The 16421-nt window shown below is 47.0% G+C and overlaps 1 protein-coding gene across 1 annotated transcript in view; it reads right to left on the bottom strand.

The window, feature by feature from the left end:
- LOC135224733 (serine-protein kinase ATM-like) overlaps nt 1-16421 on the bottom strand; it is a gene marked incomplete at its 3' end in the record, with an annotated part of 185357 nt that overhangs the window by 39418 nt on the left and 129518 nt on the right.

Raw genomic sequence — 16421 nt, 5'->3', positions numbered from 1 at the left:
CAAGAGCAGCAAAACCAGGTGGCAGCGTCACAGCAGGCATCATCACCTCCGGCAGCGGCGCCTGCACAGCAGCTGTCGGGGTCACCGGGGCTACGTGCTGGTTGTACACCAGGTACGGCGGAGCAGTGTAGCCAGGCATGACACCGTCGTGGTTGTCGTCCCAGCGAGTACCAGGCCCGGCCGAGCTTGTCCCCCATGGCAAGCAGATCTGAGGAAGGAAAAGTCGGGTGAGTCAGTGGGGAGGTTTCCCCTCGCTCGGGTTGGGGGCAGTTCCCACCCCCGAGCGAACGGATGACCCTGAATACAACTGGATGTCGGGGTACCTCCCCCCCTCCACGCTCGACTGATCGAGAGAGGAGAGGGAGCGAGATACCTCCCCCAAAGGGAAAGGAGCCATACGAGGGAGCTGAGATGGGGGGAAGAAAGAAGAAGACATGTTCATGACCAAGGGAGTAACCGGAGAACCTTCCGATGACTTCTTGGCCAGCTTACACGGCTTCTTCCTCCGCCCATAGCGCTCCCACTGCTCCTCCAACCACATAACACATACATCACATGGCTCAGTGCGAGAACATTCTCGCCCTAGACATCGAGTACAAAATTCACGAGGATCAGCCTCCACAGAGGACCGAAAGGCCCCACACTTACGGTCCTCCATGCCAGGGCACAATCTGCGGCTGATGGGGGGCGAGGGGGTCTCTCCGGCTCTCGGGATTCCATTATCACTTACAAAATTCACTGAGTATGAAATACAAAAAACAGATATGTACTTACGCAGGCTTTGTACATTCACACTGAGTAAAAGAAAAAGAGAAACAGCCTTCATGAAGTGAAGAAAACAGAGCATACAACTGAAGCGGGCAGAGAGGCGAGCAACGCGGCCGAAAGCAAGTGACTCCTCTCCTCGCAGTCGAGCTGACCGCCAACTCCCAGACAAGTAGTTAACTACTGAACCCCCTTGTTCAAAGCTTACGTCCGGTTCAGCTGCCGCTAAGTACCTTCCTACTGTTAAAGGACCAAGGGTTTGTATACACAGTGGGGCATCGCTTATTCACGGATCAGTATTCACGGATCCAGTTAATCACGGGTTTTTTCTTGGACCGTTTCTCATGTTACATCACTGGTATGAATCGCTGCATCACGGGTTTGTTGTGTTGCGTATGCGATGTTTTTCGGTAGGCTAACCCTCGGCCGTGGTCCGATAACTACCAACATTCATTTAAAGACTCATATAATGATATTAACTGACAATAAAGGTAATAAAACCATTCTCACCTAATATATTATTGTCCTATCTTCGAAATAAATAGCCTATTCAAGGTTTATGTACGACGTTCATTGGTAGGCTAAGCGTAGTTGCAGTGCGATAACCACCAACGTACACAAACATTCACATTATGATATTAATTGACAATAAAGGTAATAATAAAAACCATTCTTACCATATATTATAGTCATATCTTCATAATAAATAGCCTATTCGAAGAATAATTCCACATCATTGCACTCAACTTATCGTCGGAGTGGCCAGCCACAAAATGTAAGCATATACCTTTACCTACGAAAATGGTTTATGTATACGGTTGCGTTCAAAGCGACATTTTTTGTTTTGATAAACTTTTAGAAATTTTAATAGTAGTGGTAGGTGTAATTACAGTAGTAACAACATTAAGGCTAAAATTAATTCGAACTTCATTATTATTTTGGCAGTATTCGTATATAACTTCTCTGAACAATGAAGTCATTACAAACGCTATTTGTCTAGATTTATCGTAAGTATTGCTGTTTGTTATTGGCGACGAAGCGTAAACGAAATACATAAAAGCATTTTTTACCTTAAGGTTATCGTCGTATCTTCATTAACATAAAAAGGCATTTCGTGGAGGTAATTCCATATCAGTGAAATCAATTTTATCTATGCGAGGCCAGCCAGCCGGACAAAATGTACGTACGTATATGAAAATCAAATTATGGTAGCGTTACAGCAAGATTATCTTTCGAAATTTTTATAGTACTATTCATGCTACGTAGTAATAAGTTTGGAATATACGTAACATTAATTTTCAATACAAAATATCATCGTTATTTTGGTAGTGAATAATAGTTTAGAATTATCATACATACACTGCATTGTTATGGGTTTGTGCCAGTGATAAACAACCAAAATAACGTTCTCCTTTAAGTCAACGCGTTTAGGAAAAACATGACATAGAATCGACTTTGCGACTTCGTTCACTTTGATATTTTTAACGATACAATAACTATCATTTGTACTACTAAAACCATCTTCACATAAGTAATTTTTCGTAAGATATGTGTTGTTACAAAAGCTAGCTTATACATAAAAGGCTTTTATAATTTAAGTCACCATATACATATGTACCCAAACTCATTGTGGGAAATTTACTACTGTTTCCTCGGATATTGAAATACTTTAGCATCATTCAAACACTTTAATAATATAATGCATAAATACTAGGCTATACATATTTACATCGTATACAATTACTACATACAGTTTATATCACATACTTTTATATACAAAGTTAACAGTTATATACACATACTTTTATATACAAAATTAATCATATGAGTAGTGATCAGACGACAGCTGTGCACTGGACTACGTACGTACTACTTGGAGATAAAACAAACAAAAATTTTGTTGTTGTTAGTCGCCGATAGATTAACATTTTTCCAGAGATTAAAGAGCTGAATTTTGGTTTTGAAGGTATGTCAACCGCGTTAGTAAATAGATATCATCTTCTAAGGAATTTTTTTTTCTCTTCTTTTTGCGGAAGAATCTTCAAGCCATTTTGCATTCAAAGTAATGAGAAGGAATCATTCTATTCTTCATGAAATCAGTAAAATACTTACACTAATAATAAAACTAAAACTACGTACTGTATGCAAAAACACATACATCATCGTTAGCTTCATGTGTGTAAACGTTCATTCTAAGAAATTACAGAGTAGTATAACTAACACCTGATTGGTTGGTTGGTAGCCATGGAGATCTGTTATCCAATGACTGCCCTCTGCTTCTGTTCTATTTAAAGACATACGCCATGGATGGCACTAGGTTTGAACGTTACCATGTTCGTGATTTTCTGACTGCTGACGGCAAAAATTACTCAATTATTTTCTTTATATAATTATTCCTTCGTGAAAACAATAATATAATATCGCGGTTGACATACCTTCAAAACAAAAATTCAGCTTTTTAATCTCTGGAAAAATGTTAATCTATCCCGGCGACTAACAACAACAAAATTTTTGTTCGTTTTATTCTTCAAGTAGTACGTACGTAGTCCAGTGCACACCTGTCGTCTGATCACTATTCATATTATTAACTTGTATATAAAAGTATGTGTATATAACTGTTAACTTTGTATATAAAAGTATGTGTATATAATGTTTAAATTTGTATATAAAGATGTATATAACTGTATGTAGTATTGTATACGATGTAAATATGTATAGCCTAGTATTTATGCATTATATTATTAAAGTGTTTGAATGATGCTAAAGTATTTCAATATCCGAGGAAACAGTAGTAAATTTCCCCACAATGAGTTTGGGTGCATATGTATAGTCTAAGATGACTTAAATTATAAAAAGCCTTTTATGTATAAGCTAGCTTTTGCAACAACACATATCTTACGAAAAATTACTTATGTGAAGATGGTTTTAGTAGTACAAATGATAGTTATTGTATCGTTAAAAATATCAAAGTGAACGAAGTCGCAAAGTCGATTCTATGTCATGTTTTTAACTTTAACGTATAGTGGTATGAAAAACACCAGTGTGTCGTAGCGATGCGTCATCAATATAGTGGTATGAAAATACCACATGGTGTTGTAGCGATACGTAATCACAAAGTACAAATCCTTTTCCACCGGACCATCCTCAGAATTTTACGACTCTTCAACTTCAAGATCGATATGGTAAAATATATTATATAGTCATACTATTGTTAAAATTCACAAGTTGAACTGCAAAACATTATTATTTTGATTGTTATGTACATATATTTTTGTGTTACGGAATGTTTGTTTTGAAAATAATACCTATTAGTGAACATATGGTATTAATTGTCCCAACTATTTTATTATAGTGATCTTAATTATCTCACATTCATTTAACAGTATTATATGATATTGTTAAGATACAATAAAGTTTGTTCATACTTACCTGGCAGATATATATATAGCTGTATTCTCTGAAGTCCGACAGAATTTCTAAAACTTACGACACACGTAGTGGGGAGTTAGGGTGGTTAGTACCCATTCCCGCCGCTGGGAGGCGGGTTATCAGGAACCATTCCCATTTTCTATCAGATTTCTATCTCCACTGTCTCCTGAGGGGAGGTGGGTGGGTACTAAAATTATATATATCTGCCAGGTAGTATGAACAAACTTATTGTATCTTAACAATATCATTTTGTTCATGAAACTTACCTGTCAGATATATATATAGCTGAATCCCACCTTTGGCTGGTGGGAGAGACAGAAAAAAGGATTTTAGAAAACATATAAATGTATATGATTGACATCTTGGTTCCTTACCTGTTAGCATAGCTGACTTCGTGATTACTGTCACCCAAGCCTGCTTCTGCTTCACTAGAGTACCAAACAAGGTAGTGACCTATGTAGTTGGTGCGCTCTAGATGATCTGTCAACGGGGACGGGACCACAATGTGACTAGACCATGACCATACTTCCGAGGGCAACGAGGCAAAAAACCACCACCTAAGTTAGCCTAACAACAAACTCCCATATACCAAAGGCTAAAGGAAGGGACGACTGTACTCGGCAGCCGACCCTACAACCATAAACATACAAATATTAAAAACTCACCTACCCTTTTCTATGGGAAAGGATGAGTGCTACCTCCTGCCCCCAAATAGTGTCTGCGGCGACGTATGGTCAGGAGAGAAGTAACAGCTTATCTTTAATAGGTCGTTTCTCACCTCCCGTAGGTAGTGAGAGGCGAACACTGAGTTACTCCTCCAAAAAGTAGCACTTAAAATGTCTTTAAGAGCCATGTTTTTCTGAAAGGCTATTGAGGTCGAAATAGCCCTTACTTCGTGCGCGTTAACTTAAAGTATCTTCAAGTCACTGTCTTTGCAAGAAGCCGTGCTGCCTCTTTAATGGTGTTTCTTAAAAAGAATGCCAGTGCATTCTTGGACATGGGCATGTTTGGTCTCTTGACCCGACACCATAAGTTCTCTGCAGAACCTCGGCAATCCTTCGTTCTACGAATATACTCTCTAAGAGCCCTAACAGGACACAGGACTCTTTCTGGCTCTTGACCAATGATCTCAGCCATACCCTTGATCTCGAATGTTCTAGGCCACGGTATTGGAAGGGTTTTCGTTTTTGGCCAGAAACGACATATTCAAAGAGCAGACTGCATTATGCCCTTTGAAAACCGACGTGTTTGCTGATAGCCTGTATTTCGCTAACTCTCTTCGCCGTCGCCAGAGCAGTCCAGGAATACAGTTTTTCTTTTTCCTTCGTCAAATCTCGTAGAGACGAAGATGAAAGAGGTTCAAAACGATTTGACATCAAATATTTTAGGACCACATCCAGGTTCCACGAAGGTAGCTTCGGTAGTGGTACCTTGGTCGTCTCGAAAGATCAACTGATCATGGAGGTCAAAGACATCTATGGCGAAAGACTTACAGATAGAACGCTTCTGTAGCCTTGAATAGTTGACACTGCCCAAACTTTAGATCTTGTTTCAGATAAAGCAAGAAGTCGGCAATCTGGCTCACAGAGGTAGTGGAGAGGAAACTCCTTTCTCTACACCAACGGCTAAAGGCTGCCCACTTCGATTGGTAAAACAGCGGATTGATGATGGCTCTCCTGCGGCGCGGGTGGCGATTAGCTTTAGACCAATGATTTCGAAATAAACCTTCTCGCTCTGGCCAACTTTTGGATAGTACTGATACGCACAACGTCAGACTCAGGAGGGCGAGGTTTTTGTGGGTACCTCTCGAAGTGGGGCTGTTTGAGTAGATCTCTCCTTAACGGAAGAAGCGAGAGATCTCGGATAATCCACTAGGTTAGAACATCACCTATGGAACCAGATCGCTGCGGGCCAAAGGGGGCGATTAAGGTCAAAACCTCGTCACATCCGATGCGCAAATTTTATCATCACCTCCCCAGGATCTGAAGGGGGGAAAAGCGTTAGAGATCAGGGCCGGACAATCCCATAGAAGGGCGTCTACTGCTACTGCTCCCGGATCGAGAACCGGGGGCAATAAGAGAGTTCTGCCGTCCTGATGTGCGAAGATGTCCACTAAGGGACATCCCCAAAGGACCCCCCAGTTCCTGGCATCTCTTGAGTTGAGAGTCAGCTCTGTCGGCAATAACTGTCCTTGTCGACTGAGGAGATCTGCCCGGACGTTTCTCGACTCCAGGCAATATCTTGTCAATATTGTGACTTTCTCTCCTTCGGCCCAAAGCAGGATCTCTTCTTTTGCTAGAGAAAAAGGGAGTCGAGAGTGTGTTCTCCTTGGTTTCTAAGTATGCAAGGGCTTGGTGTGTCCGGTTGATCTGAACCACACGACGGGAGACTTTGTTCTGGAAGAACTGCGAGCGCTAATTGAACCGCTGGCCAGCTCTTTGAAGTTGATAGCCAGGTACCTGTTCCCTCTCCAGGTACCTGGACAAATTCCTCCCCCCCTAGAGTGCTACCCACCCGTGGAGGACGCGCGGAGAACAACACCAGGTCGGGGTTCTGAAGCTTGGGGATACGCCTATGAACAAGCTTCCCACGGATCGCAGCCACCATCTTAGATGTTCTCACACTCTTCCGAGATGTTTAACTTCATGTCGAAGTTGTCTTTTTCTGTCCAGCTGTCCGAGCAGAAAAGAAAATGAAAGAGGTCGGGAGGTGTAGCCTCCCCAGGGGAAACAAACTTCTCCAGCGAGGAAAATGGTCCCCAGCAGACTCTCCATTCCATCACCGAGCATGGAATCTTTCCCTAGAAAGGCTGACCACTTTTTCTATGCTTGTTGCTGACGGTTCCTGGGGACGGAAAAAGCCCGACAAAGCCACGGATCCCATCTGAATCCCATGATACCACGATGGACTGTGTTGGGTCAGATGTGACTTCTCGAAGTTCACCAGAAGTCCAGGGACGCAAGCTAAAGACAGGAGCGTCTTCAAAATCCTTCAGGCACCGGGTCTGCGAGGAGGCTCGTTGAGCCAGTAGTCTAGACTAGAGCGAGATTCGGATGTTGGAAAGCTGGAGCCACTTCGCCACGTTCTTTCATTAAGATGGTGAAGATAAAAGGAAGCGTACTCAGTCCGAAGACAAAGAGCCTGAATTTGAAAGACCTTCCCTTTCAATACGAACCGAAGGTCACGTCATCGATTGGGGATGTATCGGGAGTGAAAGTAGGCGTCCTGGAGTCGAGTGATTACATCCAACTCAGGGTCTTAAGGCCCCGAGACACTGACTGAGGTGTCTCCATCTTGAACCGCTCTGCTTCTATATAAATAGGTTAAAGACGACTTCATCCAAGACGGCCGCCACCCTCCGATTGGTTCGGTACAAGAAACAATTGTTGTAAACATACTGCGTTGCCAGGTCTAAAACCTGTTCCACTGCTCTTTTCTCGAGCATCGGCTCGAGCAGGTCGAAAAGAATCTTTCGCTTTGTTAGCGGATACGATGGGGACAAGTCCCTGGGAGTGGAAGTCCACGGGGGCGGCTTTATGAAAGGATCTTGTACCCTTCTCTATGAAGTCGAGAGACAGGTGTCTGCCTCTCCTTACTCCTCCGGCCTTCTGGCAAACACAACGCAGCCTGGCTCATAACGGTGGACTGGAAGGCCGATCCTCACTTCTTACCCCTAGAATTGGAAGGGGCTCTACCTCTAGGAAAGGCTTCGTCCTCGAGGAGACGATCTAGCGGAAGTCACTCCACGGAAAGGGCTTCTGCTTCTAAACTGTTGCGTTCCTGACGACGTTGAAAGGGCCAGCCGGACGTCTCGAAGACTGAGGCCAAAAAGGTCTTGTGTGGCTTTCTCTGCGGGACTCACTGCCAGATCCTTCACATAGCTTGGGGGAAGCGGATTGACTCGAGAAAGGGAGCATTACAAAAGTTCTGTCCTTGAGAGGGAGAGACAGACTTAAGCCGCGAAGTTGCTAACGGACCGTTCTAAGAACCCCCTGCTGAAAAATGAGATGCCTAATCCTCTGATCCCTCCCTGACGGCCTTGTCCATGCATGACAATACACTGGACAGCCCCCAAGCGATCGAGTCAGGCTTACGAGAACTGGTGTCTAGGGCTCCAAGACACCAGTCTAAAAAGTTGAAAACTTCTAAAGGACCTAAATAGTCCCTTCAAAAGGATGGTCCAGTTTCGGAAGTCGTCCAAGAGAACCTTAGCCGATGCCTAAAAAGGGCCCTCCTTGAGTGCATCCACCCACGTGGCGACACTCACCTGGAAGCCGCCGTAGGAACCTTCAATCCTAATTCCTGCCGTCTCATACCAACATCCCTGCCTTACCGCTAAGTCTAGACGGAGGCAGGGCGAAAAGATAGTACGTTCCTTTTGCTTTCTAGACTCCACCAGGCGTTTAACTTCCGGAAATGACAATTTGTCCAACAAAAATTGCATTTTCCTAACTATACAAACCTGAGGTCCTTTACAATAGGAAGGTACTAGCGGACTGGAGAGGTCGTAACTTGCGAACCAAGGGGTTTCGGGTAGTTAACTGCTTGTCCGACAGTGCCGCCGCTCGCGGCGCGACTTGGTAGGTAAAACCCAAAAAATCACTTTTGCTTTTGCCCAAGCAAAAACTGCCAGAGTGAGGGGTTGGCATGAGGTGGGGCTTATGTGTAAAAGGACCTCTAGGTTTGTATAGTTAGGAAAAATGCAATGGGACAAATTGTCATTTGTTCAGACACGGGCATACAAACCTTCGTCCTTTTACATAGGAAGACTCACTTCTTGGTGGGAGGAATCTGAGTCTTTTGTGAACAGACTGGTGTTTCGCCCAAACCTGGGAATGCCTCCCTGGTCGTAAGAGCGAAAGGGAGGATCCAAGACTCGTCCGATTGATCGGGGTGTGCACCGCAGGATCAAGGGTCAGGACCTCGGACCAAGTACTAAAGAGAGGCAAGCGTATCTCTTCGTACAGCAAACAAGAACAAGTTCCTATTTGCAAGAGGCAACATAAAAGTTATGGTTTGTCTCTTTTGGCCATCAACTGCCCCCCCCTAGTAGGAGGAAGTGGTGGATATTCGCTCCCATCCCAGTGAAAAGGGATAGGATGGGCTCTGTCGAGTAGCTCAACCGCATCTCGTCCTATCAGACAAGGTGATGACCGGTTATCCTACCCACAGGCTGGTAGAGGGGGAGAAAAAAGATAGGAAGAGAAGCCCGTCACTCTCTCATTCACTTATCTATTCTTACAGTCACACCAGGACTCGATGCTGTCAGCCTGCTAGGGTTGGGTTAGCAGGACCAATGCTGAGCAAGCCACCACGGGTCCTAAGGAAAACGATTCCAAGGACCTGTGGGCCAATATCAAAAAGGTAGCATGAGGTGCGGTGGTCTGGTTGTACCAGGACCCCTAGCCTTCAGTACCTGCGCCACGGAGAAGTTCTTGTGTAACTCGCGGGAGTGTACTTCTAGGTCATCTTGGTTGCTGACGAAGAGCTTCAACACTCAGCCTGGGATGTCGAGTTTCTCAGAAAGAGGCGGGGTGGCTTCACAGTACAAAGCAGCATCTCCCTCGCATCGAAGGGGTGAAAGTCATTAGGAGGGGATGTGAAGGGACTCTAACCGTCGTCAGGAACCGAAGGTTCAGAGTCTTCGCTACGAATTCGGTACGAAACGAGCGTCACGAATCCCCATCCACTGGATTAGCTGGACTTGCAGGAAAAGTCATGCAATTACCTCAGAGGAAAAGAAGGGAATGGTCGTATGACCTATCCCTAGTCTCGACTCTTCGGTGATGTCCTGTACCCATACTGGTCTACCGTCTGCAGCGAAGTTGTGTTCTCGGCTAGTGGATAGGACCCCGGACACCAATGGTGGGTGTCGATGTATGGGTACTGTGACAAGCCGTTAGACCGAGTGAAAAAGATTGTTATGGAACACGAAATAAGGCCACAGCGAAAGTTCGTGAACAAGACTTGGCGCTCTGACAGCTGCCGACTGACTGCGTTTCGGTAGGAGGCAAGTTGTCAAAGCACCGAGCAAGTTCACGTGACCTTCGCCTTAACAAAGGGCTAAGCCAAGAGACTAAAACAAAATAATGTGTTCGTCACCGATGCCAGGAAGGCAAGGTGATGACCTCTCTTAAGGCATGTGCCCAACAGGCGAAAGTCAATTGCCTTCTAGAGACCGAGGTCCTATGGCAAAGATATCGCCTAGTATAGTTGATTCTCGGCTAAGGGAAGAAAACAACACTATGTGTCGTTGAAGACGAAGGTGTGTACAGAAAATGCAAACATAGTCTTCACAGCTGAACCGAGAGAAGGATGCTCAAAGATTGAACTGTGCTACAAAGGACGAGAACGCTAAAAACGGCTATTCATTGCTGTCCGGTGAGGACGTAGTTGCAATTTAAAAGCGGAGCGCTTTTCAGTATGAAGACAGGGAAATACTGCTGAAGATACTGCTTTCTCATGGGCCTGAAAATTAGAAGTAGAGCTGTTCAGGTCGGAGAGTAGGCGATGTCTTCTACATATCTGTTAATCGGGGCGAGCAATGAATATGCACAATAACGAATACGAGGATATTTTGAAGACAAACTCCAGATGTCTGCAAAAATCATTCGCATTATGCGGTGAGATGCAGCGGTTTGACTAGCACAGACTTCTGTTACCGTGCGGTTAAACAGAAAGAGAAGAGCCAAGAGATATCTGCTGTTGAAAATATCCGGCAATGACGAAGGCGCTGAAATTCGCGCGTCACAGCAGTAGAGGCCTTCAGTATTGCGAGAATCCCCGTTAATCAGAGACCTAAGTCCATGTTGTTGGGCAGAGTACGGTTCGGTAGTCAATCAAACAGGGCGAGAGAGAGACGTAACCGACGTGACATCTCCGAGGACCTAGCTGATACTGAGCGCTATCAGGCCAGCTCAATACGCCGTAGCTATCGGTGACCTCATCCTGAGTGCCAGGTAATCCATTATTCCTGAAGGAATGCAGTTCGGCTAGAAACCATCGAGCATAAAGAAATACGGCTTGAGCAATTATATTTAAACCGAACGGATTCGGTAAATACAAAGCTGATTTTGGTGTTTGTTCAGACAATACCAAGTTATCTAAAATCCGAAAAATGAATGCGGGAGGTTGCAGGCAACCCGAGTTGCAGGTTCAATTTAAGATACATTCGTCTCGAGTCACAAACCGGAGAGCAACTACGGTATGCGCTACCCCCCGGACAAATTCAAACTGTTAAAAGAATCATGTCCGAGAGGGTAATATACGTCAGTATATTTGTAGGGTTTCTGTTACACGACATCATCTAAATTATTTTCCCCTGGCGGAAGGAGAATAAGGATTGGAGATCGACCCGCCTTCGTTCCTCTAGTCAAGGAAGAGTGACGGAGAAGTCTTCCAAAGGAAAGCTCAATGGTGAACAGAATACCGAAGACGATTAGTTCAAGCCAATAAGGGAAGTTCCCGTCCGTCTTCTCTATCCAGGTTAAAGTACTGTGAGATACTCTTCTTTCGCAGCAGTCTTCTTCAAAATGCTAGAAATTACAGGAATTCGAGCATAAGCGAGGTTTCCCATTATCGGTGTTTTGAACAATTATCGGGGATTCTCGCTTCACTTTGGACCGTGCGTCTCGCCTAAGTGTTTGGAGATCGTAACAACTCGAAAACACTCTGAGTGCGCTAGAAATTCCGTAGAATTCTAAAGCCACGCTGCGAAACCCCCACCGAAGGTCGTTCAAACGATATCGGTGGTGGTATTCTCGATTTCCGTAGGAATCGAGAAAGGGGCAGGATCTCCTCCTCAACGACCGGGGGGCTTAAGTCAGGAGGACCCGAAAGGTCCCCCCGGTAGCCTTAGCGGGCAGCCCTACGTGGGATCTTACAGAGAATCGTTGTAGGGATCCCTCCCCTTTCGCTCGTAGCAGTAAGGAGAGAGGGAATGGTGGGAGGATGGATTTACTGGATCGCCTTCCAGCGGTAACTAGCAGTTGGCGAAGAAAAGGAGCAGCCACGCCGCCTCTCCGAGCTGGGAAAACGTAATCGTCAGGAGCTAACGTTTTTCCCCGAGTGAGGGGTTACGAACTCATACTGGAGGTAAGGGTCTGCCGCCAATGTTGAAAGTCGTCTGGGTGGGGCTGACGACACCTGACAGGAGAAAGAGAGACGATACGTCCTCCGACCATTCCAGTCTCGTCGAGGTCGAAAATCAGGAGGACCGAACGGGTATTTAAATACGGTGTCCGAAGACACGTTTAGAAACGCCTCGGTGCAGTAGAGGAGGTGGAAGTAGCTTGTTCGACCGGCCAGAAACTGAGAGAGCCTTATTGTCCGGAGACGAGAGACTACCTTGTTCAACACAGTCGGCATAGTCCGATCGCGGCAGGACCCACAGTCGATTGTGTTCCCTCTAGGCCCCAAAAAACGACTCGAGCCGAGGACCGGGGCCTCTTGGTGGGGGCGGAGATCCTTCCCCGAGGCGTTGTGCTGACGAATCAGCGCCTATAACCTCGGCACAGTTCCTCGGATCTCGGAAGTAGTAACCAGCATCTTGCAGAGTGGGACCCGTAAGCTTCGAACAAGGAGCATATTCCGAGAAACCTTCCTCTAAGAAAGGGGGAACATGCGACATCCCTCTCGGTCTTCCCCATCCACTTGCGCATTAGTCCTGGGCCGGTCCAAGAACCGTGCCGCACGTAGGGGTCGGGGTGGATCATGAGGGGCGCACACCTCAGATTCATCCTCAAGCCTGGCCTCCTCCGGTGTTAACCGAGGAGGTTGAAGGTACGGGAAGAGGCAGACCTGACGCTCCCTCGTCGCTCGGGGGGCTGGCAGAACCAGCGGCTTGGAGGGCTGCAGGCGATCGTCAACCCGCGGTGGGCGATCGAGCTGGCAGGCCTGGTCGAACCGTTCTCGCTGTGGAGAACGGCTGGACTGAGCACCAGCAGGCCCGATCTCGAGTTCAGAAGAGATGGTGCGGTTTGCCGTACCCGATCGCTCTCTGTGAGAGCGGACGGATCAGGCGACCTGCAGGCTCCTACTATGGCACAGTGAGACCGGTGATGTCCTCACGGCACGTACGTCGCTGGTCCAGCCGTGGCTGGCACCGGCGAACGGGAGACCTCTTCCCAGCCTCAGCCCGTGGGCCGGTTCGTGGACCGTCACGTCACCGGGTAGCCAGCTGTTCGCGCGAGCAGTGAGAGCTGGTTGGTGAGTAGTCGCGTGAGCGGCTGTCACCAGTCTTCAGCCCCGTTTGCCGTGAACCCTGACGCTGAGCGGACCTCAGAGGTCTGGTTCTGGCTTGCACGGTCGCTGTAGGCGGAACGTTACACGCGGGTACCTCCCGGAACGAGAGGCCGGAGACGGACCCGATGCAGTGAGACCACTGGATCACCAGGCCGAGGAAAGTACGGTTGTTAGCCGCGTAACCCTTCTGGCCACGTAGTCTTCTTCCTGGCGGAAGAAAGAGACGGGCCCCGCTCCCGAAGGAGCAGGAGGACCAGGGTGAAGGAAACCCTCCCTCCCACGAGGTGAGACGGGTCCCGAGAAGCTACCGAGGGAGACTTCTAGGAGGGAGGGAGGGAAACTTTTCTTCCCGGCTGTGAAGCCTTAGAGTCGAAGGGAAGATGCGGCAGCCGACGCCGATGAAGAAAGATGAAGACGACGACGACGACACCTTTCAAGCCTTTCTTCGTCAGCTTACTCAGGCACAGACGTAAATCTGCTATCCAGGGCGGAGCCGGTGGCTTGCCTGTAGCCGAAAGCGTACAGGGGCCCGGACGCACCTGTACAGACAGACCAAAGTTGGGGTAGTACAAACACAACAGGGACGACATCCAGCAGGTATGGGGCATATCTAAGGAAACCGCAAGGCACAGCCAGCACAGGCATCGTAGGGGACAGGCCAGCGCCAGCAAACGGCAGGGACAGCCAGCGCAAGCAACGGCAGGGACAGCCAGCGCCAGCAACTGCATGGACAAGTAGCCAGAATCGGAAGGTACGGAAGGCGGCAGACCGGAAAACACAGGAAGTGGAGCAGCAGCCCAGCAACATCCTTGTACCGGCGGGCAGGTCCAGGGGCGAGCTCTAGGGGCAGCGGAAGTTGTCGGTCGCTGCAGCGCGGCAACCACGAGCGGCGGCGGCACGCCCCCCTCTCGGTACGGCGAACGGCACTTCACAGCGGCTGTTAACAAGACTGTACCAGTGAGGTGGAGTAACAGGTGGGGGGACTTCGTCACTGGAGGCGTGGTCACCCCTGCATTGGGTGACCGCAGTAGAGCCCGACATAGAACCGCAGACCTGGACACTAGCCCGCCATGCAAAGGGAAGGACGCCCAATACCTCACCAAGGTCCACCCTCGTGCAGTTAGCACCGGCGGAAATAACAGTAGTAGCGATGGTTCGGGGGGTGATCTCTATCGCTGTATACCCTCGCGCGGGGGTGCTGAGCCTCTCCGATACGAGTGGGAAGGACCCCGAATAACAATTGATACATCGGGCCACCGAGCGCCCTCCCCCGCGCTTCGACGGATCGGGCGAGGAGAAGAACGCGATTAACCTTCCCCCCCCCCCCCCCCAAGGGAAGGGCCATCTGTGGAGCTGAGCGGGGGGGGGGGGGGGGGGGGTTCCGTTCCCCACCCCAGCACAGCACCCATTTACCCAAACAATAATGATAAGAGCACTGAGAGCAATGTTCCATCGGCCCGAATGCAAGGGCATAAGGATCAAATCCTGACTGAGCGGAAACTTGAACCAAAAAAATTGATGCAATCAAAAAATAAAAGGATTAAAATGAAAAGGAATCTTGCATTACGATCACTTCACAATGAATAAGGCTCGGATGAGAGCATTTGCGCATTCGGATAACGACGAGCAAGGGTAAAGGATCCATTCCTTACCTTTATGGATTCAAGGTTTATGGAAACTGATCAATAATGAATTGATGCAATCAAAATATATATGAAAATGAAAAAGAATACTGCGCTTGCGATTTACTTCATTACAAATAAAAAGGGGAAGGATCCAATTCCAGGGAGGAAAGGGAAATAGCGGAACATTGAATCCAGTAAACAATGCAATCTCACTAAAAATATGAAAAATGAAAAAGAACTGCCACTTGCGATTTCACTTCATTCAAATAAAAAAAACAAAAAGGGGAAAGGATCAATTCCGGGTAAGCTCGGAAACTGACAAAAATGAGTATTGCTACAATCAAAATAAATATATGAAAATGAAAAAGATTTACTGTACTTGCGATTCCACTTCCATACCAGAATAAAGTTTCCGTTGCGAGCGCATTCGCTCGGCAACGAGCATACTAGGTCAAAAAAAATAAATGAAAAGAGCATCTTACTTACGATGTCATCTTACACATTTCCAACCAAAATATACGCTAGGAGCGAGCGCTCTTCCCGTCCATCGCACCGAGCATACACAATACGAGGACATTACTTGGGAAAATGAATTCCGCAATTTACGCCCTTCAGTCCCCGGCACCACATGGGTAATCGGAGGGCGGGGTAAACAAGACCCTTTAATTCACATTGAATTCAATGGAAATAAATATGAAATGATTGTACTTACAATTCAGTTTCACTAGATAAATAGAAAAAGAAAAACAAAACCATGAGAAAGCAACGACGATTGAAGTCGGGCAGAGAGGATGATACACGTCCACACGCCAGCAGGCCGAAAGCAAAAGTGATTTGTTTACTACCAGTCGCGCCGCCGCGCCTGTCGGGACAAGCAGTGACCTACCGCCCCACCCCCTGAAACCCTGTGCGAAAGCTTACGACTATCCAGCTGCCGCTGTAGTAACCTTCTATTGTAAAAGGGAACCGAGGTTTGTATGCAGTATCGGAACAAAGCTCTTTTTCGTAGCTTAACGACGTCTTCATCTTCACGAAAACCTGGAGATTATTGTCTTCGACGACGAAACCTGAGAAGGCAGGAGAAGGAGGAGCGCTGGCTGAAAAGTATCGCCAAACGAATCACGAAGTAGTCGTGCCAAACTCGAAAATCTGACGAGGCAGACGTATAGCAGGTTGATCATCATCCACATCCTCGGAAGGAACCGCTAAGTTCTCCTTCTTCCCTACCGAGTGCAAGTCGAAGGAAGAGGCAGAAGTCCTTAGCCTCCAAGTCTCCTATCTGAACGATGAAAAAGAAGACAGGGTAACGGATCATTAACAGTAACAGGATTCAGGAGTAAAATCTTAGAGGCGACCGTG

Source organism: Macrobrachium nipponense, chromosome 12 (assembly GCF_015104395.2).
Source record: "Macrobrachium nipponense isolate FS-2020 chromosome 12, ASM1510439v2, whole genome shotgun sequence".
NCBI lineage: Eukaryota > Metazoa > Arthropoda > Malacostraca > Decapoda > Palaemonidae > Macrobrachium > Macrobrachium nipponense.
This window is presented reverse-complemented; position numbering and strand designations above follow the sequence as displayed.